The sequence below is a fragment of the Lissotriton helveticus genome, chromosome 3_1 (assembly GCF_964261635.1).
Source record: "Lissotriton helveticus chromosome 3_1, aLisHel1.1, whole genome shotgun sequence".
NCBI lineage: Eukaryota > Metazoa > Chordata > Amphibia > Caudata > Salamandridae > Lissotriton > Lissotriton helveticus.
The window spans coordinates 2063729070-2063755919 of NC_136061.1; positions in this window are offsets into that span (position 1 = coordinate 2063729070).

Sequence of the window (26850 nt, forward strand, 5' to 3'; positions counted from 1 at the left end):
TTTGTGGTGTTCTTGCCCTGTCAGGTCCCTGTAAGTCGTGGTCCTGTATGAATTGGCCGAGGGAATTAAAACCAGGCTTTACACTGCGCACATTTTATATACATCTCACTTACATCAGCACTTTATATTCACTCTGCCATTGACACACTGCTATACTTTAACCTAGTTTTGGTTCTTAGAGAGGGTAGGTACGTTCTCGATACCTCCCCGTTCTCTCTTCTTTAAACAAACTTTATTAAGTGGCTAAACCCGTTTCAAGATGGCCGCCCGCCGCTGCCGGGTGCGTAACGTGACGCGCCATCGCGTCTTTTCCAACGCCCGTAAACGGGCTTAAACAGAGGAAGCGCCAGAGGCTAGTGGGAGTATCGTTTGGGACTCAATTCACCCGTTAGCGGTAAGTCTGTCTGTTTGTTTCTCAGCGCATGCCACGTACATTCTTAGGGGCAGACGGCTTGACCAGTAAACGATTAAGATACGCTAGGGCTTGCAGCGATGTCAAACCGGGGAGTGTGTTCTTTTATGTTGAGGGCTGTTTGGCCATGCCGAGTAGTTTTGCTTTGAGCAGCTGGTGTGTTTGGGAACAGGCAACGCACCTGTTTTGTCCGATGTGAACGAATGGGCTTCGCTTACAGGACATGAAAGACTGGCCTGGGAGTTAGTACATACATGTGAAACTGCCAGTGGCCTCATTCCGTATGTGTCTTTTGCTTTGCAGGGGGCCAGATTCTAACTGCGCCACCAGGAGACACGTGATCTTATGACACGGTGTCTGGCGTGCTATATGGTTGCAGGTATGCAGTAGCTGGCAGCCATTAGGTAATAGTGGACTTTGTTTACTATGTGTGTCTCTTACATGTTGTATGTCTATAGGGTTGTGGCTCCAGCAAGTCTTATGCTGGGGACTAACCTTTTTTACCGCTGTGTTTGTTTTTAAACATCACTACAGGTCCTGTGAATCCACTAAAGTAAAGACTGAAAACAGAACCCCAATCTCGCCCTGATGAAGTTGCTGAAATTTATGGCAATGAAACATGTCGACATTGAGTAAATATACATGGTAGACTAGGAACCAATTTTAACTGGGAAATCTTGCAGCATCAGAATAAAGTAGTTTTGCTAGCAAGTATTTTTCCCCCTTTTTAACAGTGGTGGTCGATCGCTGTTGGCTCCCACAGGGGTTCCAGGTGCACACACACTTCAGTTTCACTTTTATTTCACATAAGGGAACGTAAGGTTTTTTATTTGTGGGCACCACTTTCCCTTAGTTAGGGAATCACTATCTGCAATGTTCTTTCATTCTTTACTCACATAAAGAGAGAGTGGCCGGTGATGAGAAGTGGGTAAACTGGCAATTGCTTGTCAGGAACCCCCTCGGGTGGTGCTCCCGTGAGGCACTCTCTCTTTGTTCACTTTTTTTTTCTAATTTCTAGAGTGGATTAGACCTGGGTGTATCTTTTATGAAAATATTAAACACACCGTGACCTTATGGATTAGTGTCAAGGTACACATCTTGAGCAGTAGTGTAAATTGGATAAGTAACTCTGCTACCGGTCGCTAGAAATTTGGTGTGCGTTGGGTTAGGCCCCTTGTTGTTGAATAGAGTTTGAGTGGGGGGCGGCCTTTCCCTTTGTTTCCCCCTTGGGCTCCTCCTGATTGTATACTGTGCCTAATGTGCCTATATTAGACAAGAGTGAGCTACACTGGTGCACTGCCCTGGACACTGGACAGGGTAGTTGAGGGTACTTGCCCAGGAGGGAGGATACCCTATCCTAAAAGAAAATGATTTGTTTTCTATAAGGGCTGCGATCACGCAGCTCCTCCGTGGGAGTGCTTGATAGCACCATTCTTGATGAATGATAGGAGCCTCTCGGCGAGGCTCTAAATAGACGCTGGGTGATTTGTGCCCCCCTGGTGCTGTTGTTGCAATAGTGGCTTCTTCCTTGTGACATATATAAGTTGCCCTTAAAGTTTTATAAATGTATCCCTTTGGTCGCCCTATCCATGATGAGGAGCAGCCCTTTGCGGCTCTGCGTCCCACTTCAGATGGGCCTTTTTGGTCCTCTTGGTCCACTGAGAGTAAAATAGTGTTTGTTGTAATAATTTTGCTTTCCCTGATATTCGTATTTGGGGTGATGTTCTTCCTAGAAGAGAAATATCCTGTGCATGCTTGGATAAGTACTACGCCAACCCCTCTTGAACATATTTTTGGTACCTTAGCGCCTCATAAAGAAGAACACCGGAAGTCCTATAAAGACAATGCTTTTATTCAGACGTTGCACCAAATGCATGCTATTTATATTACACCAAATATTGAGTGTGTGGGTTGTTTCCTCCTGTCACGCATCAAAGTGAAAATGTGCTGCCTATGCCCTTATCCTATGTTAATAGTTGTGAGACATGGTTCACCCTACTTAGTTTGATCCGCTCATTCTCTCAAGTTGACTCCTTGAAACAAAGAGGCACCAGTTCCCGTTCTTTGACAATGAATGTGTTTTCCCAGCATAGGTCCACACCTGGTGTTTTCTCTGAAGATAGGTGATTTGATCGAGTGTTCTTGAATTCTTGCCACAGGGCGGCAGAACGAGAAAGAAAGGCGAACAGAACAGAGATGGATAGATATAGGTTTTGTCAGTATCACCTGCTATGTCTTCCCGAGAATGAAGAGTCGGTCAGACAGTAGAGAAAGCAAACTTACATCTTTATTAGCAATACTCCGCAGAGGAGTCCATCATAACCTGCACCCTAAGATGTCTGCCGAGGGACTGGCCCCCCAACATTCTACAATGAGTAAACATTCCTCCTGAGAAGCCTTCAACCACACCCACAATGGAAAACTACCGGCCTGGGTCGAACATGAATAAAGAGGCACAGTAGGATGAGCTAACACCTGCCAGATGGGTACATGCTATCAAGGATCCAAGGCCACTGTGCTGGGTCTCAGCTTCTCCTAACATGGAAGCAGAAACTACACATTTGGATAGGTATGCGAGGGCAGAATGGCCTATTCATTAGTAAGTCGAGATACAGCCTTGAACAGAGTAGAAAATATTACCGAAATACAGTGTTCTGCTGAGGCAAGCAAACATACAAGCAATAGGGCCTAGTTCAGGCACAGTCTAAGCAGCCTATTAGGGATTACGAAATACAAAATAGAGTCACACTCGCAAATTGAAACCTGCACATTATGGGGATAACTCAGTGAGTTTCATAACGTGAATACAAATGGCATCCATTTAGCCAAACACTGCTAGCCTAATATTGCATGAAATTAGTGCATTGCAGGAATGGGAATTTCAAACCTAACAACACTTGATCCCAATATTCTACTATTGAGGGAAGTACCATGCTAGGTGGATGAACGTGGTGTTTTACATTTCAAACAATGGCTATCTGACCTTAGTCCCATTTTCTGAAGCTTCAGTGGTTTCTATATAGCTGATGTAGAAACTTAAAATGGAGCAGTCATATTATATAATTGGGGGACAGTGATTCCAATTGGCCACAGCACTATTGCCACTGCAACTCTGTGAAGTCAGTTTCCTATCTTGGATTTCCAGAGTTCTATTAAACGCAGCTTCGCCACTGGATGTTATCGCTGCATGGAGGTGTATAGTCGGGTGATAAGTTTGCTTGGTGTCTCATTGTTTAATATGTGTTCCAAAGGGGGAGTGTGGGTGGCGGTGCCGGGAATGTGCAATGCAATTTCCTGCAGATGGCTCTTAGGTGATGGTATAGTATGATGTCTAGTAGATTGGGGTGTGCGCCATCAACCTCCTGCGCGGGGGATGAATTAATTTCCTGGCTATAGATCTGTGAGCGTGGTGAGTCCCAGATTCCTTTCCCTCTTGATGCACCCATGTCCTGCAACATTGGGAATTTAGGGTTCCTGGCCAGTGGTATGGCTGGGGCATACATATTTGAATGGACCACTCTCTTCCTCAGTCCATTCGAGGCCTAACTAGGAGTTTCAGCTGTATCTAGTTATTTGTCTGGAGGTCTGTATTTCTTATATAAGGCAGTGCAAAGTGGAAGTGGGGCAACATTGTCTGCTTCAATTGCATGGGTGTTTGAAATGGAATTGGGTAGAACCAATAATGTGGAAATTGGGCCTGTGTGTAGTACGCATAGAGTATAAAATCTGGTGGTACCAGTCCCCTTTGGTTTAGTGGTAGTGTCAGGAAATCCCGGGTTATTCTGGGCTGTTTACTCACACAGACTAGAGTAATGATGTTAGACCTAAGCCTTCTAAAAAAGGCTTGGGTGAGGGATATGGGTAGGTTAGCGAATAAGTGCAGTAGCTTGGGGAGTGTCTCCATTTTAGCTATTGCTATACCCTCTGCTAGTGAGATAGGAAATATTGTCCAGATTGGCATTCTCTCCTCTATCTATGATATGGTCTGGCAATAGTTTTTGTCCAATACCTCTTTCATGTCCCGACTTAACTACACCCCAAGGTATTTAACCTGTTCATCCGCCCATTGTGGGAAGGCAGGTGTAAATGTTTGTACCTTCAATTAGAGACAGTATTATGGACTTGGAACAGTTCACACGGACACCTGAGTGGTGTCCAAAGAGTACCAGCTCACGCATCACAGGGTTAAGGTTGTCTAGTGGATTGCGTATATACAACGTGATTTCATCTGTGTATAAGGACACCACTAGACCTCTGGAACTAAATATGAAGCCCCTGTGTGCATGGTGCTGCCTCAATGTTGCAGCCAATGGTTCTGTTGCTATGGCAAACACCTGGAGTGACAACAAGCACCCCTGCCACGTGCCCGTGGATATCAAGAGTAGAGCTGCTGTAGCATTCTTTTGGGTGTAAATAATACTGGAGTGCACAGATAGTGCGGAGGTTATGAGAGGTAGATCTGCCCGATATGAAACCAGAATGGTCTGGGCGTACCACCTCTGGCAGGAGTGGCTGCAGGTGGGAGGCCAGCATTTCAGCATACATTTTATTGTCAACAGTTATACACCTGGTATGAGTCGCAGTTATTCACTGGTTTACCTGGCTTTGGGATTGTAATGATTAATGACTCTCGCATGGATAGGGGGAGGGTACCTGTGTCTAGAGCCTCTTCGTATACTTTAAGCAGCTATGATACTAATAGTGAGGTATATGTTTTGTAGAATGAGGTTGTGAGACCATCTGAGCCTGGGGCTGTGTCTTCAGGCATACTCTGGATTATTTGTACAATATCTTCTACAGTAAATGGAACATCTAGATATTCTCTAAGCGCCAGATTAGCTCTATTGTGTCCCAGTAGTCGCTTGGTGCATTAGTATCTTGTGGGGGTTGGGATGTGTCTAGTTCTTCATATAACTGTTTGATGACCTCTGAGATGGTGGCTGGGTCACATGTTAAGTTAGAGTCTTTGTCCAGGAGTTCCACTATGTAAGCAGAATAGTGTTTTTTTTTAGTATGCTCACTAGAGTTTTCCTGGGCCGGTCCCCCTCACGTATTTACGGGGCAACGTGTATTTCCCCAGGAATTTCACGTCTCTCTCTTGTGTTTCTGAAAATTTTGGACTCATATCAACATTCTAGACTCGAGAATTAAACTTCGTCGTAACATGACGAATTTGGTATCAAAAGACCGAGAATGGCTAGTACACTATGTACAAGCATTTTCGTCGTATTCGAGTGACGATTTCGCCTCGAATTCGTCATTTTCGTTCTGAACCCTTGGCTTCCATTTTGTGTATGGCAGCCATTTTGTGAGTTGCCCTCACACAGGCAAATGGATCAAGCCAAATTCGATTCCAAAGGACACGCACACCTTGATTGACTTTTCTCTGACCTGGGCAAGTTGGAACCAATGCCCCAGGCCGAACCTGTTCGGTCAGTTCCTCTCCCAGTGGCCGAACGAGATAGCATCAAGGCAGGACAGGCCATAAACCTTCTCATCACACACACACCCTGCCGAATCTTGCTCACACCTGTCCCCGCTCTTTTCTCTCTCGCTTGCTTTATGATGGGGAGGTGCCCGTTTTATTGGGGGTCCACCGGTATCTGATGGAAATGCTGGGCCTTGCCGGGTAATTTGTTATGGGCTGGACAAACAGACATGTGGACTGTCATTATGACTCTGCTTATCCTTTGTATTGGAAACATTTTTATGGTATAAGTAAAATGTGGAGAATGTTTGCCTAAAGCACAATATTTCGTATAAAAAGAGAAGCCTGGCTTTGTGAATTTGAGCAGTCTCCTGAGAATATACATCCCGTGTGTTGTACTTCTAGGACCTGTTACTTGGTTGCAGCCAATAAAATCGATCCTTGACTTCACCTAGAAGACTCTGAGTTTCTGTGGTCTAAATCAGGAAAGGACTCGAGGTCTTTGGGTGTGTTCCCTGGCACCGCTGGGTTACCGGTTCAGTACCGGTTCTGAAAAACTCAGTACCTCAGTTGGCGCCCAACGTTTGGGGCGATACCAGCGGTACCGGTCGAGCCAGAGGTTCGTGAGGAGCTTTGTGTGAAAATTCTGGAGGAAGGCCGCCACTTCATCGACCCCTGCATGTCGACGTGGTCCGAAAGTCTTTGCTGCGAGGTTCCCCGCTTCCCGACGGCTACAAAGGACTGCTGCCCTGGCTATCGCCCTGATATGGACCCTTGAAGTTTGGTAGAGCGAAACGATAAGACGAGTCTTCTGGTGATGTCATCGATATCTCAGTTAAGTATAAGTGGAGCGTCTCCCAGTCCTTAGTTGGTTCTTAGTTTGGGTATCCTTTGGGATCATTTGGAACTTGCAAGTGCCAAAGCCGAAGGACTTGTGTATTCACGAGAAATATCGTAATCGATAATCCTTTGAAGTTTGGAGCTAGACTAGAGAGCGAAGATGCCTGGTCTTAGCAGACTTGGAAATTTGTTTTGTCTTGGTTGTAGTAAAAGGGACTCCCGATTGAGGATTCGTGTCCGGTTCCTCCGATTGGAACTCCAACTTATGAATTATATGTGAAACATGGAGTAGGCCCCATCACATATAACGAAGTGTGGATCAAATACACCAGAAAAGATGGTGTTTTAAAATGGCCCCAATATGGTAGCTTTGATACCGAAATACTAGATAATCTTGAAGTTAAACTTTTTAAGAAGAAAGCCCGGCCGGCGATGTTTGACTCTTTCCGCCTACGGCGTAAGGAGGCCAAACAGAAGGAAATTAAATTAGCGAAGAAAAATAAGAGAGAAAGGGGTATTTCGATAATGCAAGCTGCTATGCAGTTTAAAGACAATGAAGAAGAACAGATGAGTGAGCAGTTGCACAGGCAACGTAAAATGGTAATAGATAAATGCTATCCAGTTTTGCCGCGTCTTCAGCAAGATACAGCAAAAGAGCTTGAAAAAGACCCGTTAATGTCGCATCTGTTAAGTTCGCCACCTCCCTATGCGGAAAATGCTACAGCACCTCCGCAACCTTTAGTTGCGCAACCCGTGGTTGCATTGCCTCCTGCTCCTCCAGAGCACCCACCAGCTATTCTTCAGCTGGCTCCTGCTCCTTCGGTGCAGCCTCCTCAGGGCCCACCGATCACATCTGCTTCACCTGTGCTTTCTATGACTTTGCCTAAAGCACCTTCTATTTCTCCTAATGCTCCCTCTGCTATTGCCTCTGCTACAGCCTTATCTCACCCTGTTTTTCCGCCCGTTCTTCCGTCAGTTTCTCCTTCCGTTCGACAGAGAATGGCCAACACTGTTACTAATCTTTTCTCACCTTTCTTCGGGTCGCCTAATACGACCCCTAACCCGGAACGAAGACAGTTGCGGAGTCAACTGCCTGACTATCGAGAGAGAGATTTACTGAATCGTTTAGCGCATAAATGGGTTATCGACGCTGTAAGGTATGATGTAGAGACTGTCATGGAAGTCTTCCGTCAATGGGAAGCACCTAAGCAGAGATATGTTTTTGAACAAATGTGTGTTTTCCTCTGCGAAGATTTGGAAGACAATGATCTGGAATACAATCCGCCCGAGTTGTGTCGTGTGCGATTCGACTTCGCAGAAGGCATGATCGTAGGTCCCGATGTTGAGAAAGCAGTTGAGACATTGTTGTCGTATAGGTGTAAAGGGGGCACTTCTCAATCACTATTTGAGCGCGACGCATCCGGTAGGAAAAAGGCGCGACAGTACCCCATGAGAGAAGATCCTCCAGTTTGGAAGGAAGAAGTAGCAGCTGGTCCTGGTAATGTTCCACCACTTGTGCCAGCACACTTTCAGCGTGTGTGGGTACATGTTCCTTGGAAGCGAACTGAAGTTTTAGCCCTTAAACAGACATTGCCTGATCCCTGTAAAAATCCCGCAGGGTATTACAAAGAGTTGTCACAGACTGCTGGGTCATGTATAATGAATTTAGCAGACATAGACATGTTGTTTGGGAACGTTGTTCCAAAGCCTTTATGGGGAAAGATTTGTCATGTAGATCATGATCAGGAGTTAGGTGACTCATGGGCTAATATTACTGCTGCAGATGGCCGACAAGTTGGTGGTGCTAAGCCTGAGCCTTTAATAGCTGAACTTCCTGGTAAAATAATTGATTACATGAAAACGATAATGCCTGCGATACGTGTAAACTGGGATAAGTTGTCTGCATGTAAGCAGAAGAAAGAAGAGACGGTGTCTGATTTCTTCACCAGGTTTGAAGAAACGTTTGTCGACCACAGTGGTCAAGTTATGAGCACAGAAGGTGGTCAGCGTTTGTTCGTCGATAAATTCGTGCACAATCTGCTTCCAGAGTTGTGTAAGAAGTTAAAGGATTCAGAGAGTTCTTGGGCAGTTTCCTCTTCATCACAGATATTGGCTACTGCACAATATTATGAAAATCGAGACAAAGACGAGAAAGATAGAGCAGAAAAGAAAACTAAAGAACTGAACACAAAGGTTTTGTTACAGCAAGCATATCCGCCATGTGGTGGTAGTGGCCAGAATAATGGTGGTCAGAATAACTATCAGAATAATTATCAGCAGCCTCAACAGTATCAGAGGAACTCGCAAAGAGCCGAGTATACTCAGCCACGTGTTCCTGTAGGCCCCAACCAGTGTTCGTATTGCAAGGAAGAGGGTCATTTCAAGAATAGTTGCCCTATTCTGTTACAACGTGCAAATGGTGTGTCAAACACGAGAGGTAGAGGTGTTCAGCAAGCACCTAGAGGTAGAGGACGTGGAAACGTCCCCCAGAACGCACGTCCCCTTCCACCTCAAAATTCTATGAATAGTTTCAATCAGCAGAATAACGCATCTGGTAGGACAGCTCAGTACTATACTGATGATTATTATACAGAAGATGAGCAGTGGGAAGGTAATGATTGCTAGGACATCCATAGACAAAGAGAGGGAGTTGTTTCAGTTCCAGTAGATCAGAGTGGACCATACGTTGAGGTGATTACATCAGGTGTGTCAGAGCCTTTTCTGTTGGATACTGGTGCTACAAAGAGGTCTATGATGCACTCCAAACTCCCTGGCGCACCTTTGTCTGGTGAAATGAATGTTTCTGTAGGGTTTTCTGGCGCCCCGGTTAGAAATCTGATTTCTGACCCTTTGTCTCTTTCTGTTGGTCCTTGCGAATTCGAAGCACCCCTTATTCTGACAACAGGTTGTGGTGAAAACTTGTTGGGATTAGATCTGTTGAAAAGATTGTATGCGACTCTGTACTGTTCTCCTTCGGGAGTACAGCTTACACTGGGTAAGAAAGTGGTTTCTCCGATGTACTTGTCAAGGGATAAACTTCCAACGGAATTGTCGTTTCTGCCTGATATTCTTTGGGCTACGGGTCCTAATGATGTGGGTCTCTTAGAAATACCACCATATGTTGTAACATTGAAAGCCAATGTTAAATTGCCACGAATTCCCCAATACAAAATATCTAGTGAAGGTGAAAAAGCTTTGCTAGCGATCGTATACGATCTGATTGAAAAGGATGTGATTGAAGAGTCTAGAGGCAACGTTTGCAATAGTCCTGTTCTGCCTGTTTTGAAACGAACGGATCCTTCTCAGCCACCTGTTTACAGATTTGTGATTGATCTGAGAGAGGTCAATAAAATAGTTGTGCCACAATTTCCAGTTGTCCCCAACATTACTGCCCTATTGACTATGATTCCAGCTCCTGCAACATGGTTTTTGGTGATTGACTTGAAGAATGCTTTCTTCAGCATCCTGATTGCTGAAGAGAGCAGGGACATTTTCGGCTTCAGTTTAGGAGGACGAAGCTTCTGCTTTAAACGAGCTCCACAGGGGTACTGTGAAAGTCCATCAATATATAGTCAAGCTTTAAAGACACAGCTTGATACGATTGTTTTACCTGAAGGCGCTACTCTTGTACAGTACGTTGATGATTTGCTTGTTGCTGCAGATACTGAGGAAATATGTAAGAAAGCCACGTTGTTATTGTTGCGTCATCTGTGTGATTTGCATCACAAGGTGTCACTTTCCAAATTACAATATTGTCGACAAGAAGTGACCTACTTAGGTCATCTCTTATCAAAGGAGGGAAGGAAACTGACCCCAGAAAGAATTCAGGCAATAGCGAAGTTGAGTGTGCCAAGAACACAGAAAGAAGTGCGTGCTTTTTTGGGTATTACATCGTACTGTAGGCAAGGGATACCAAATTTTTCGTTATTAGCCAAACCTTTGGTGGCATTAACGTGTAAAGAGATACACCCAATCCCGTTCCTTGGTCTGAAGAGTGTCAGAAAAGTTTTTCTGAATTGCGCACAGCATTATGTTCGGCTCCTGTGTTAGGTACCCCCAACTACAGGAAGCCCTTTACATTGTACGTCCATGAAAAAGAGCGTTGTGCATTGTCCGTGCTGGCACAGTTATTCGGTGACAAGCAGCGTCCATGTGCATATTTTTCATCGACTTTGGATCCGGTTGCTAAAGCATTGCCGAGTTGTTTAAGAGCAACAGCGGCAGCAGCTGTTTCTATTCGACAGTCTGCTGGTCTAGTGATGAATAATATGCTAGTTGTGATGGTCCCACATGCAGTAGAGACGTTGTTAAACAGAACCAAGACACAGCACTTAACTAGTGCTCGATTGTCAGGTTACGAATTAACATTGCTAGCGAGTCATGTGCATATAAAAAGATGCAACTCTCTCAATCCAGCTACGTTGTTGCCAATTGTAGAGGAACTAGATGCTTCAGAACAGCATAATTGTTTTCTTAGAACCGAAGAAGAAACCAAAGGGACAATAGATCTCCAGGACACTCCTCTTGCCGAATGTGATGGTTCATTGTGGGTGGATGGTTCATGCTTCAAGCTCCCGAATGGTGATACGGCTGCAGCATATGCTGTCACGACTTTGCATACAATTGTTGAAGCTGCACGTATTCCACATAATTCAGCTCAGGCAGCAGAATTGATTGCACTCACGAGAGCATGTGTGTTGTCAAAAGGAATGAAAGTGACTGTCTATACCGACAGCCAGTATGCGTTTGGAGTGGCTCACAGTTTTGGGCGATTGTGGAAAGACCGTGGGTTCCTGACTTCGCATGGAGCTAAGATTCAGCATGGTCAGTTGGTAAATGAGCTTCTTGAATCACTGACCTTGCCTCTGCAAATGGCGATTGTGAAATGTAGTGCTCACAAGAAGGTGACTGATGATGTTGGTCGTGGAAATGCATTTGCTGACGAAATCGCGAAAGAAACTGCAAGGAATGTGATGAGCCGAATGTATGTTGCAGGCCCTGCAAGATGGGTTGGTGATGTTGGAATGTGTGAAGACAAGATAGAGAGTGTGAAGTCGATTCAAGCTGAAGCTACAGAGAAAGAGTTGAATGTATGGAGAGAAAGTACGGGTAGAATGGATGCAAATGGCTGTTGGGTTGAATTGTCAGAGCATCAAAGATGGTTGTTACCCGATGCATATGTGCTTGCAGTGGTTACAATGGCTCATGGAATGGCTCACATCAGCGTGAAAGGGATTTGCAAGTTGTTGGCCCCAGTATGGCAAAATTCAGGGATTCCCAAGTGTGCAGAGAATGTCGTCAAGAATTGCATGGTGTGTCTGAAACACAATCCTGGTAGGGGAACCCCAACTCCAGCTGGTCATTTTGCACCTCCTACGTATCCGTTTGAGGTTTTGCAGCTAGATTTCATCCACATGGAGAGGTGCAACAATTTAAAATATGCACTTGTTGTTGTTTGCGCCTTCTCAAGATGGGTGGAAGCATACCCCCTAAAAGACAATACTGCCTTGTCCACAGCGAAAGCCCTTGTGAAAGAGTTCTTCCCTAGATTTGGAATGCCTAGAATGGTCTGGAGTGATAACGGAAGTGAATTCGTGGGTCAAGTGATGAAGAAAGTATGTGAAGGGCTGGGCATTCAACAGAAGTTCCACGCTGCAAATCACCCCCAATCAGCTGGATTTGTATAATGTTACAATGGCACGCTTAAGTTAAAACTGGCCAAAATTCAAGCGAGCACAGGTCTTAAATGGCCTGATGCTCTCCCTTTAGCACTCCTATCCACCAGAATGACTGTGCATTCGCGAGTGAAACTTAGCCCCTATGAAATAGTCTTCGGCCGCCCGGCCAACATATGGGGAGTGCCAAGGCCCAAAAAGTTCAGCGAACTAGAACACCCTGTTTTGCTTGATTATCTGTACGAATTGACGGCTAAATTGCGTGTTTTGCATCAACAGGTTCATGACACCCTGCCTCCGGTCTCTGAAACTCCAGGTCACGCCATCGACCCTGGACCCTGGGTGCTGGTCAAGAACTTTCAGCGAACCAAGAACGACCAGCCCAGGTGGACCGGACCGCACCTCGTCCTTCTTTCCACAAGATCAGCTGTTCGAGTGGAGGGGAAGGCTAACTGGATCCACGGGATCCACTGCAAACGGATCCCTCTACCTCTGCCGTACGACAAGTGGGTCCAGAAGGGTGTTGGCGACTCAGAAACTGAAACCGTGCCACGCTTTCTGCCTTTCAGTGATGCACGAGTAAAAGGAACATTTACTGAACAAGAGAGCGAGAACATTTTGCAACCAGTTGTATCACCGTCATTTCGATTGGACACTTCAGAACCTGAACTCCTTTTCCATGATAATACAATACCAGGAAAACAACGGTATAATTTGAGGCCGAGAAATACGAACTAATAAAAGTGTTTATTTTTCCTTCCAAAGTACTATTTTTGAAAACGCAGCTCTCCCATCTGAGAAACTTGCTTATTTTTGTTTTTCGAACCGCCATCCGGGTTCCGCTGCTAGGGCCGCGATTGCCCAAAAGTCTTTGGGGTGCAGCTGACGACGTTAGGTCGGCAGTTCTGGTTGGTCCAAGGGAGTTGCCCTAGACTGACAGAAGCATTCCTTAGCAGAATCAACCTCCCATCGCGGGCAGCACCTTAGAGAGGATGGAGTTTTTCGAGATGGAGAGACCTGCCAAGGAAATGAACTTCAAACACAGATTATGTAAAATAATGACAAAGAAAAGCTTTTTTATATTGTGCATTTTTATGTTATTCAGCGTGATGAAATTTTTAATAGGTTACATTTTATTGTCTTTTCGAGTAACATTTGCACCCACTACATCGCCCATATCTCCTCCTTCTACTGTTTCCCCACACTCTTTTCAACCCCTTCCTGAACACGAATCAGCTAGGAGATTAGAGTTCATTAATAACTCCTTTGTTCAGCTTTTGCACCAACACCAACTAGTAATGAACACGACTAACTGTTGGGTGTGTGGCCATATGCCTCACACAACGGATAAAGGTATCCCTTATCTGGTCCTGCCTTTCAGCCACAACGGTTCTGTGTGGGCATACAGAACAATGTTCATATATGCACATGAGATCTACCCCCTACGTTCTGTAACAGACAATCCAAAGAATAGTGCTCTAGTTAAGGGTATAGTCGACATGATTAAGGAAGGTATTGATTATGAGGCTATCCCGAGAGATGAGACACAAGTATACATAGGATGGAACATGACTGGATATGGAGTTACCCTGAGTGAGAAACAGCAAGCTAAGAGATCTTCCCCGATTTGGATTGTACCCCATCAGGGTCACCTGTGTCTGCAAGGTACTGGCAAGAATCCCAGAGCTCAGTTAGGGAAGAGTATATGCACTAAAACGTATGTTTTTGCAGCCCAGACTTCCCCTTCGTTTTTAGCGGCTAAGGGTACCTAGTTCATCTGCCATGATAGAGCCTATACATGGTTGCCCCCTGACTTCTCGGGCACATGTTTTGTTTCGTTCCTGCTGCCTCCCACTTACACAGCAGCGACAGATTACCACAAGACAAGGAAAGTTAGAGGTGTCTTGAGTAAAGAAGACACTGCAGGTCAAGAATCTGGGGACTTCGTAAAGGGTTTTCTGCCGTTCTGGGGACCCATGGTTAACAGCAGGAACATAAGGCAATTGACAAGGGTAGTTGAATCCACCGTAGTTGAAACTGCTGGTGCCCTTAATAACTTGACTGCTGAGCTCCAGTCGGATTGTCTTATGACCCTTCAGAACAGGGTTGCTTTAGATGTCATACTTGCAGACCGAGGTGGAGTATGTAAATTGATCCAATCGAGTTGCTGTGTTTTTATCCCAGATAACACTCCAACAGTGTACCAGGCCATCTCCAAACTACATAAGATTTCCGAATCTATTCATGTGGATAAAGGAGACTGGTCGTTAATGGGATGGTTCTGGGAACTGATATCCGGCTGGGGATGGAAAATTCTGATGGTCATTGGGATGGTCTTAGCCATTCTTTTCCTGTTCTGTCTGTGCGTGCAGTGTGCTCCTGCAATATGTGGCCTCTGTGCTACATCATGTGTAAGGAAACCTGTATCAAGAGACAAACTAAGTACTAGAATGATGTTACAGCAACATCTCAATGACTTTAGGAATATAGACCTGGACTCAGATTAGCATGAGATTAGGTTAAATTGCCTATGTAAAGGCAAAAGGAGGGTTTGTGGTTCTGAAAATTCTGGACTCATATCAACATTCTAGACTTGAGAATGAAACTTCGTCGTAACATGACGAATTTGGTATCAAAAGACCGAGAATGGCTAGTACACTATGTACAAGCATTTTCGTCATATTCGACTGCGATTTCGCCTCGAATTCGTCATTTTCGTTCTGAACCCTTGGCTTCCATTTTGTGTATGGCAGCCATTTTGTGAGTCGCCCTCACACAGGCAAATGGATCAAGCCAAATTCGATTCCAAAGGACACGTACACCTTGATTGACTTTTCTCTGACCTGGGCAAGTTGGAACCATTGCCCCAGGCCGAACCTGTTCGGTCAGTTCCTCTCCCAGTGGCCGAACAAGATAGCATCAAGGCAGGACAGGCCATAAACCTTCTCATCACACACACACCCTGCCGAATCTTGCTCACACCTGTCCCCGCTCTTTTCTCTCTCGCTTGCTTTATGATGGGGAGGTGCCCGTTTTATTGGGGGTCCACCGGTATCTGATGGAAATGCTGGGCCTTGCCGGGTAATTTGTTATGGGCTGGACAAACAGAAATGTGGGCTGTCATCATGACTCTGCTTTTCCTTTGTATTGGAAACATTTTTATGGTATAAGTAAAATGTGGAGAATGTTTGCCTAAAGCACAATATTTCGTATAAAAAGAGAAGCCTGACTTTGTGAATTTGAGCAGTCTCCTGAGAATATACATCCTGTGTGTTGTACTTCTAAGACCTGTTACTTGGTTGCAGCCAATAAAATCGATCCGTGACTTCACCTAGAAGACTCTGTGTTTCTGTGGTCTAAATCAGAAAAGGACTTGAGGTCTTTGGGTGTGTTCACTGGCACCGCTGGGTTACCGGTTCAGTACCGGTTCTGAAAAACCCAGTACCTCACTCTGCCTCTTCATTGTAGGTCATAATCTGTTCCCTGATTTTTACTAGCAGATCAGGGTCATTTGACTGATAGTATCAGTTTTTGGTCTCTCTAATGTCTGCTTCAATGGTTTTTAGTGTGTGTCTAATTGACTTGCGGACTCCCGCTTGCTTGGCTATACATGCACCAATTACTTCGCGAAATGCTGTGTCCAGTAGTGCCTCTGGTGGGAGTCACCATGTGAAAGCTCTTGTTACTGTGTGGGGGAGTAATATTTTGAGGAATACTGGGGCATGGTCTGACAAGGAATGCGGCATATGTTTAATATCTAAGTCCATAAAATAGCATCTTTGGTCAATAGCCTGAATTTAGTCAAGACCATGCTTTGTAGGTCGTAGTGTGACATGTGCCTGTAAGTGTATCCAGGTGTGCCCACCTCCAAATATCCACTAGGTAGTTGTCTCCCTTAATGGACTTCATTTGGACCTTGGATTTGGGGTGGAGACTGCGGGCCGCACCCATGCGATCTTTAGTATCATCTAGGACTATTTTATAGTAGCCCCCCATATAACCTTTTTGCCCCTTCCCCTCACACCTTACAGTAGAATTCCGGATCATCAGTGTTCAGACCATACACTGCCACCATTGTGATTTTCTGCCCTCTGATATGACCATCTACTATTATGTATCTGCCTTCCGGGTCTGTTTGTGTAGTCATGGTGAACCACCCTAGGTCCTTACGGATGAGTATTGCAACACCCCTTGAATAATTTGAATAAGTTACTGCATATATGTGTTCCCATCTCTTCGAGTGCAGCTTAGCTAGTGATGCAGTTGTGAGGTGAGTCTCCTGCAGGAAGCATACATCTATGTTGTGTCTACGTAAATAGGATTGCACTGAGCGTGCTTTTCTATGCTCATTTATCCCTCGAGTATTCCAACTGAAGAATGATATTGAAGTCATGATATGTTTTGAGTGTATCTTCCAATGTATCGAACCATATTATTTGCTCAAGGGCTATGTTGTGGTTGTTTCACTCCTGACTGTTGCCCAGCTCATGGCAAATCTAGTAGCATTATCTTTAAGTAAGGAGGTACCTGTTTCTGAAGTTGTTCAGTGGCCACCCGATGTCAACGACCGTCTGTGGTGTGTCGCAAAGTCAGTCTTTCTCTTTATTTAGTTCTGCTCTCATCAATGTCATCTCAGCCACTACAGAATTGAGGTTAGGTTCCTGGTGCCTTTATGCTTTGTAATGGCCGCCATGATCTATCTGAGCAATGGCTCCTGGGTTTCCTCATCTGGCTGTTGTGCACTAAGCTTGCACAACAACAATAGGAGAGATAGGGAAAATCAAGGACACTCTCTCAATCCCCAGTTAGATACAATTAAACAAAAACAGAGAGGTCAGGTCAATCTCTGAAAACCACAAAGACGGAGTCAACTTAGGATCACGCACCCACTTTGGGTGGGAAAGAAAGCCCTCACACACCGACCTAGTCAGTGTCATGCTTCATCATCGGGCCCCACCAAAGAGGCCGAGTGCCTCTTTGGTGTGCTGCGACGCCAGAAAGACTGCGGAGCTGGTTGTGTGAGAAGGGCGTGCTGTGAAGTAAAGTTAAAATTAAAAGTGCCTGAAAAGGTATCAAAAAATAAATTTTAATAAGTGATCCCTAAGGCACAGAACAAAGAGTATTATGTGTCTGAATTTAGCTGCCAAGGTATTAGGATTGGTTAAATTCAGAAATACTTAATCAGTCAACATGTTTCTGCCATACGGGTGGTTTCAATTTACCAAGGCATTCATCAGGACTAAACCCCGGCGGTATGGACTCTCTAATCGTCCACCCTAACCTGGGGACGTGAAAGTGAAAATCTAAAAAAGGTGAAAAAGTGCTTAAAATAGAAGAGCAAGTTGCTCATTCCAAAAAATACTCCAAATTGTGGAGTGTTTCAGCACTTAAAACAGGGCGCTACTTGCACTATGGGTCTCGGGAGGGGGGTTGGAGCGTGCCTGGCACATCGCCCTCAACGCTCTCAGCCCGCTGTAAACCTGGGTATTGCCTCTATACCGGGTCCAGCTCATGGCAAATCTAGTAGCATTGGCCCACATGCATCAAGCATTTTTGTAGTCGCAAACGGTGCGATTCCTTAAAATCGGCCGTTTGCAATGCAAAAGTGCTTTTTGGGATGCATGAAGCAATTTTAGAATTCGTAACATTTTTGCGAGTTCTAAAATTGCGGGTGCTTTTAAGAAGTCGCAGATGTGCGATTTCTTAAAAGCAATGCATCATTACTTTTACAAGTGCAAATTCGCAATTAGGGTGCCAAATTTACCGAGTGGTTGAACCACTCGGTAAATTTGGAAAAAGTGTTTAAAATGCTGAAAATGTTTTTTTTTCAACATTCATGTTTCACACACACATGTCCTTTGGACATGTGTGTGTGAAACATGATGCGAAAAATACAGTTCAGGGGTGGATGGGGGGGGTCCTTTGGACCCCCCCCTGCACCCATGAAATTTTCAAAGTGCCACTCGCAATTTGCTGATGCCTTCCCATTCACTTCTATGGGCCTTTTGGCCCATAGGAATCAATGGGAATTGCGAAAATTAACTTAAGACCTCGGTATTCATTTGGGATTCGGTAAAAATTGCGATTTTTACCGAATCACAAATGAATACCGAAAATAATGATGCATAGCATTTTGCACTTCTTAATTTGCGATTCCTTATTTTTCGCAAATTAGGAAGTGCAAAATGTAACAATGATGCATGTGGGCCATTATCTTTAAGTAAGGAGGTACCTGTTTCTGAAGTTGTTCAGTAGCCCGCCGATGTCAACGACCGTCTGTCGTGTGTCGCAAAGTCGGTCTTTCTCTTTATTTAATTCTGCTCTCATCAATGTCATCTCAGCCACTACAGAATTGAGGTTAGGTTCCTGGTGCCTTTATGCTTTGTAATGGCCGCCATGATCTATCTGAGCAATGGCTCCTGGGTTTCCTCATCTGGCTGTTGTGCACTAAGCTTGACCACACTGTCAGCATGCCCGGGTGGTCGCAGGACATACCATTACATTCTGCTCTGTTGTTTAACTTTTTCCTGCTTTGCCCCATGCCATGAGATGCGGTTTGCTACTGGGGTCACCCTGATGTCTGTATGAGCCCGGAACCCCTGCACCACGCCTTGAACCACTGCCTGCTGGGCCAGTGACCCTGGGAATGAGGAGGGCAGGTGCAGGACCCCAAGTCCCCATCTATGGTCCCTTCCCCGCAGCCTCTTAGAATGGCAACCCAGCGAGCTGGCCCCAGGCTACACTTACAGTTGATAAATCTCTGACGGGCCTGGGGTGCCAAGATATAAAGGATGGACCCAACTCACTGCATGTGGCGGGACCAATTCTAATGTAGGGGCGGGTACAATGTGGGTGAGCAAGAGGAGGAGGGGGAACCACCACAGATGATGTCCTCTTCGAGTTCCTCAATCCGCTCCCACCTGGTCTGTGGCCTGCAACTTGAATCTACGATGGCCCGTTGTCGATTACATTCGCCTCCTGGTGAGCTTCCAGGATCAGTAGGCCCTTTCAGCCTCATCCCTCATTCCTGGCCATTGCTCTCTCTTCAGGTTGATCGGGCAGGCAGGGAGACAGGGAGGGCATGTCTGTTCCTTAGTAGGCCAGCTCGCCCTTCATAATGACCGATGCACAGTTCGCTTCAAAGGCCGACTGCACGTCTTGCAGGTCTGCGGGCTGGGAACCAGGGGCACCGCTTGTTGGTCAGGCCTGATGCATGGGGAGATTCCAGGGCCTGGCCCTTCAGGGAACGGTGGTCCATGTCGCTGTCAACAATCTCTCTGGAGTGGGAATGCCACCAGGGCCACCCACCGGGTCTCAGCACTGTCGATGCTCCGGATGCTCTCGGACGACCCTCACTTCGAGGCGGCTAGACCCTGGATGCCAGGCTCTGTGCGGCTGCAGCTTGTCTCAGCACTCCACTGCCATGACTAAATGCAGGTACAGGGGCTGGAGTTTGAGGTTGAGTTCCCCCCACTAATTCGTTGCAGATGATGGAAGGGTTATGAGGTAAGGGTGGCAAGGGCTCCGGAGTCCTTTCAGAATGCGTCTGCCATGTTTGGCCGAGTAGAGCATCTACTTGAGTGGTAGAAAGAAGATGGGCCCTTTTCCAGCATGGGACAAAAGCCCAGTGCTAAAAAAAAGTGCAAGCAGGGTGACTTACATCACTCTACTTCTTGTGGAACTCCGCGGTGCGCGGCTGAGGTTTTTTGTCACTTGGAACTCCCCCCCGATCAACTTAGAACAAACCCACCATGGCTAAGGATAGAACTGTTCTGCCCTCAGCACACAAAAGTTTAAAATGCCATTTTTACCTTTTGCCAAGACCAAACTTTCCTTTTTAATACATATATGTCCCCCCTAGAGTAGGTGTAGTGTATCTAAAAAGTAGGACATATGATTTTAGGTTTTTTATGTCCAGGTAGTGAAACACACTTAAGTTCATTTTTCAATACTGCAAGGTCTGCTTCTCCCATAGTTACCTTATTACATTTAATAAGCTGTATCTTCCAAAGGGAACAGGTGAACAGTTCATGTTTAATGTCTTTTAATTAAAAATTCTCTTTTATGGTAAAGTCGGATTTTAGATTACAATTTTGAAAATGCGACTTTTAGAAATGTGGCATTATCCTGCTCTAGCCATTTAGTTCTATAGCCTGTCTCTAGGTCACATGACTGGGTGCAGATGCCAGCTGATTCCCCCTAGACAACCACAGGTGTTCCAGAATGGGCCATCTATGGCAGGATAGCAGGGCAGAGCTGGGCACAGCCTTACTTACGAGTGAATAGGCTGTGTGCGGCCTTCACACAAAAGGATTGCATACCCCATGTAGTCTGGAGCCAGGGCAAAGGAGGCAGGAAACCAGTGCACTTCAAAGGGAATCCCCTAGAAATGTCCAGTTTCCAGAAGGTACTAGGAATATACATTGGACCTTGGAGAAACACTCTTTAGTACAATACTGTGTCTGTTGAAGACTCTGCCAGGTAGAAGGACTGCAGTTTTCTGAAAGGACTGCTACTCTGCTGGGCTTTTGACCTGAATGACTGCTGCTTGCTGTGTTGACCTGCTGCAAGCTGCCCCCTTGCCTGGGTGATAAGGACTGGACCTACAACCTGTACTCAAAAACACCAGAGTGACTCCAAGGACTAGTCTCTTGTAACCGGCACCTTGACTCTGAACCTGTGAGTCCTGCCCTGCTAAGTGATGCCACCTCAGCCATGGAGCCTTGAAAGTGGACTTGAAGGTGCTCAGCCAGCCCATCTGTGGATTCAGCAGAACCAATGCATCTCCTCTGTTGCGCGATATAACCCCATGCAGAACTGATGATTTGCCTCTGCTGAGGGGACTTCCCCAGTGCAAGGATGCCCATTGTAGCCCACAGCTTAATCAGATCCACTGCTGCATGACACATCCTCGATACAAGCCTTTGTGTTGCTGCTGCCTTGCAATGGCAGCCTAGGCAACAATGCAGGACTTTGCCTCGCAAGACTGCAACTTCTTTGGAACAAACCAGTGTGGATGCATCCTTGAAGTAGGACTTCACATCACAACTCCCCATCGTTGGTGACCTTCTGGATGACAAAGCAGGACCTCGCTCCCTGGAATTATGCTGCACAATGCATCTCCGACCCGAACTGTGCATCACGTAGGCTGCAGGACACATCCACGCAGCGTTTTGAGTATATGGAAAAGACGAAACATACAATGATACATGTATGCATAAGAATGAGATCACAAATTTATTATTGAATTTGCCCGTCATGAACTCTGAAGATTGCATCCAAAGGGGGACGATCATAAGTGGAATTGGCCCTACATGCAAGATTGCCTAAGACGATAAGAATGCTATGATCGGGAAAAGTCAGTGGAGCTACCCCAGGCCAAAATGTACCCACTGATGCACATCCCTATAGAAATGCAAAGGAACTCCCAAAAAATGATTTACGATTGCACATGCAATAATGCACTGTTTTCGTAACTACCCAATGAATGCAGCTCTTGTCCAACAGGTCGGCAATCAAATATCCAAGTGCACCACCTTTTCAGCTGCCACATCAGCAACCTGATAGGATCTACAATGTGCGAATTGAGAACTACGAACTGTACTGTGAACTTTTTGCCTCAAACTCTGTTAACTAAAAACACTCCCAATTACCAGAGGACTACAAATATCTACCCTGGGTTTATCCCAAAACATACAATGTTTAATAAGTTATGCATAGTTGTACTTCCATGTATCTTGTTCTGTTTACTATGGGCACTGCCCTATCCATTCATTGACAACGACTTAACTAGTAACATGGAGACCAACCAGAAATTATCATAGCACTTGCATAGGGACCTTTCCCATATCACTTACAATTACACCAAACCCAACACTAGTATTCCACATGTGCTGCACAGGGCCTTCTGCACAACACATGGTATCAGCACATGACTGCGATGGGCTCCAAGACATCAGCCTGGCCCTGTTACATCTGTTGACTGATACCACATACAGTAGGCACAGACTGGTTTTACTTGTCCCAAGAGGTAGCCCCTAAAAACGCAAAATGCCTTCTCCACCTATACTTATGTAGGATTGGGGCCAAAATGCAATCGACTAGCGTAGAACCCTATTGAGTAGTAGTTCATCTGACACAATACCAGACCAATCCCACAGCACTATACCTTTTCATAGAGCCTAGCAATATACAAACGGAGCTAGGTAGGATGTGCAGGAGGGGCACCATAGGGGAGAATACTGTTTGGCTCTGAGCCTTTCCAGAGAAAAGATTCTTGGAGGTAGCAAAACCACCAAATCAATGCACTAACATGTCCACTCTCGCTTTATTCTGTAGCCTCAGGGTGGCCCTTAGCATGTCTGGGGAAGTCTTCTTTAATAACAAATGCACCTCAGAAATGAAGTTCCATTGTAGGCCCAATCACCTTGATGATACAAAGGGAAATGGGTCCCATAGGGGAGTGTTGAACAACTGCATGGGTACCCCATGTCAGGAAATCTGGGATACTGAGGTAGATAGATATATGTTGTTAGAAGGGAAAAGGCAACCCCTACTTCTACAGAACCTTACACTTTATTCCTTGTGTTTCAGAGGGAAAGGAACCATTCCACTAAGAATAAATGGAAACTGTTGCTCAATACTGCACATGCCAAACATTCACTAAAGAGGAAGACAACTAAGTTGCATCAGACTCAAGAAAAAAGAACTGCTACTTAGTTTGTCTGGGCTCAATACAAGGACATTGTAGAGAATTCAGACTGTTTTCTTATGCACAAGTATCAGATGGAGGGTCCATACCCTTATTCGCCGAGCAGACAAAAGCCTTCTGGTTGCAGATAACCAGGTAGGAAATGCTCAAGATGATGAACTGTATATAAAAAATGGAAAACCCAATGTACCCTTGTAGGCTTGGGCAATGAATAATTCAAATTAAAAATGTCTACAAGGGATTTCACTTGTACTACGTAGTTTCTTTTGTTTCAATTGATTTTGAATCAGTCACATACAATCAGACTCTAGAGTGTCCCACGGGACAACCACACTGAATTCCATTTTCAAAGGACAAAAAGCAAGGCACATGGAAGATCCTATTTGTATAAAATAAATTTATATGATTTGAGCATAATAATCTTGAGAAGGGTACAGTTGAACAAAATAGATACCAGCAAATAACATTATGAACAGATGTACAAATGAATTTAGACATACATGTCATAACCTGCATCAGCTCCTGAAAAATGATATGCAAATATTACCCAAATATGAATAAATATTGCTAAGGAAACTGTAGGTTTTCTTGGAGATGAAGATGATTAACAGCACTGAGCTCGCTCTTAATGCCCTCAAGAAAGAACTGAGAGCCATCTGCCTCATGGTGAGGCAACATCAATATGTGTTGAACTCCAATGGAGTGAGGAGTATTTCCCAAGATCGATGTGTCCTGCTGAACGTTTATCCAAGGCAATGACATGGAAAACAGGACTGTGACTCTTGCCATCCAGGCATTGCACCATATACAAAGAGACATATGTGAGATGCCCCTGAGCAGGAGTGGTATATGAACTGGTTCTCCCGGCTTCACCGGTGCAGACTGGTCGGTGCACATCATAGCTGCCTGTTTTCATATTTCTATTGTTTTTGTGTGGGTTCCTGCATTTGGGTGTTTGCTGTTGTTAAAACACAGGCCTCAAATTGGGTAGAATACTAGTAATGAGGAAAGAAGTGATAGTCAAAACTGGAGAACAAACCCTCAACAATGTGTCTGTCATGAAGTATGGCTTAAATGGTGTAGTTAAAAATTCAACTAGAGGGGGGGAATGCTAATATTGGCCAGAGGGGTGCACGCATTTCCAAAACATCCTAAAGACAGATGTTACATGGAGTTAGGAACAAACAGCCATTCAGAATGCAAAACACACCGTCCACACAGCGATCATGCGCCCCTCATACTGGTCATCTGGACAAGTTACCCGCTGTCCCTCATTGGGTCCACACAAGGTCGAGGCCCATCTGCATTTGTTATCAGGGGCCTTATTTATAACTCCAAAAGAAATGTATAAAACCTTGTACAAAAATCCAATCTGAAGAACTTGAGATATGCAATTTAAAAAAAATTAATCAACAAAAAGCACAAAGGGGCAACTGTGGTAATCTGGTTGCACAGGACTACAACAAAGACACACGTCAAGGTCAATCGCAATGGGGCGTGGGCTGATTATAGGGACCCAAATGGGCCTCCTGAACAAGAGTACCTTAAATCCAGGTTGCAGAGCTGTTGCTCGAATATGAGATGGTTTAATTAAGCTCTGCGGCCGGGAGAACAGTTACAGAAGTGGGTCTGAGGACTGACTCAAAGTACAATCAATCTGGTCCAGGATCTTTTTTCTTGTTTGTTTTCACGTTGTTGCTGTTTGCAGTGTTGCACACATATTTCATACATTGCCTCTAAGTTAAGCCTGACTGGTCTGTGCCAAGCTACCACAGGGTTGAGCACACGTTAATTTGGAGTTTGCTTGTGACTTCACTCTTTCAAGGATGGTGGTTGCTGCTTGAAAATGATTTAATCCCCCCAACCAGTAACCCAATGTATTACCCTTAGAAAACAAAAGAATGTGAGCATATGTTGTTCATCGTGAAGACTGGACCTGCTCTCCTTGTACCCAAAACCCCAGAAGTGACTACGAGGGTGAGTTGGCTGACCTCCTGTTTCAGCTAAAGGAGCACAAGAAACATCAAGAAGCTTGTTTCCTGCTTTTCCTGCTGACCAGTTTCACTGGACCTGGACTGGACCCCTCTGATAGCCTGTGCTGAAATTAGTCCTGATCCACTAGTGCTGTCCCCAGGATACTGGGCACCTGGCTTTGATTAGATTATACTCACTGCTTTACCCTAAAACTGGGGGATTAGAGGTTTTTGGCAACTATTTGCCCTGAGACCCGAATTGGGACTGTTACCAACCTGCTGAGCAGATCTGATGGGGGTGTATCACCACTGAAATTGAGTTCCCTGCAACTCCCGCTACAGTCTTCTGCACACCAGCTAATCCATTTCAGCTGGATGGCCTTCAGGCAGCATCTGATGACATTGGACCATTGCTGGCTAAAGCCCAGCCTTGCCCCACTGTGGAAATATTACTGTCAGAAAAATGTCTGAATGTTAAAACTTTACCAGTGCTGATGTCAAAGAGGATTGATTGATGTTGAGGACTGTTTGGGTACAAAACCTAAACCTTTTCCACTTATAACTTTTCCTGCCTTCTCTGTTGGCTTAAACAAAACCTTATCTTGCAGCCCCCTATCATCGACAAGCCAGTCTTTGACCTAAGCCTGCTGCCTGGGTCTGCAGATAGCTTTCTGCTTTTCTAAAATTTTCTAAGTCAAAAGGAAACTTTTTGAGCAGTACAAACCTGGTTCCTGTAGGTGACTCGTGCTCCATTACGGTCGACCTTAACATTCACCTTAGTCCCGGGCGAACCACAGTTGGTTCCTAATACTTTTGAAACTATTTCTAATTCAAACTTTAGAAAGTCATATCTGCAGTTCCCTTTATTGGATGCTGTTATCTTAGTGTCATTTTAATTATTAAAATATTCTCTATTTTTCTAAATTGGTTTTAGATCTTTCTTCTATTGAGTTTTGACTTTATTGTTTAAGTACTCCATAAATACTTTACACATTTTCTCTAAAGTTAAACCTGTCTGCTGTGTGCCATAGTTACTAGAGGGTTAAGCTCAAGTTTATTTAGTCACTGTTGTGGTTCAACCTGACAAGAATTTTGGGTATTATTTGTGTTGAGTTCTCACTCTCCTCTACACTAATAACTCAGTTTCTCATAGTCTGTATGTTTTGTGACTGGTCGTCAGATGACCCTAGGAGCAAAGGCAGCCAATCTTACAACATCAGCAGATCTCATGTATCCTTTGGTGCTCCCCTGGGCAGCAACTGTCTTGGTCAGTGATGTCATAGCAAAGGCATAATTGTTCTTGAAAAATGTATAACTGACTGGAAGGTTTCTTTGGCAACGAAGAACAAGTTGATTCCCTCTTCATTTAAGTGGTTTGGTACACAGATTGTGTGGATTGTGAGGCCCATATCTGGTTTATCAAGCTGGAATTGGAATACATTCGTCCAATAAAGCCCACAATTAAATTCCCCAGAGCAGTTGCATGAAGACTGTCTGTATACAAAAGTCATTTTTATTTACTTCTCTTCTTTTGCTTTAAGAGGACATTTGTACCAGAACTGGACTGGGTGGTTGGTATAAAGTTTTCTTTTATTGAAGTGGGCAGCTGGCTTCCAAAACCTTGCTTCCCTTGCCAAGTTGTTACAGCGAAGGTTGCAGAAATATTACATAGAGTTTTCATTAAGTTCAAAATATTTTATTGAGTTCATAATAAAGCAATAGACCAAACAGAAAAGAGCACTGATTATTTACATCACACTTGCAATATTACATTTTTTGATAAAATTGCATCTATACATTGAGAATAGCAG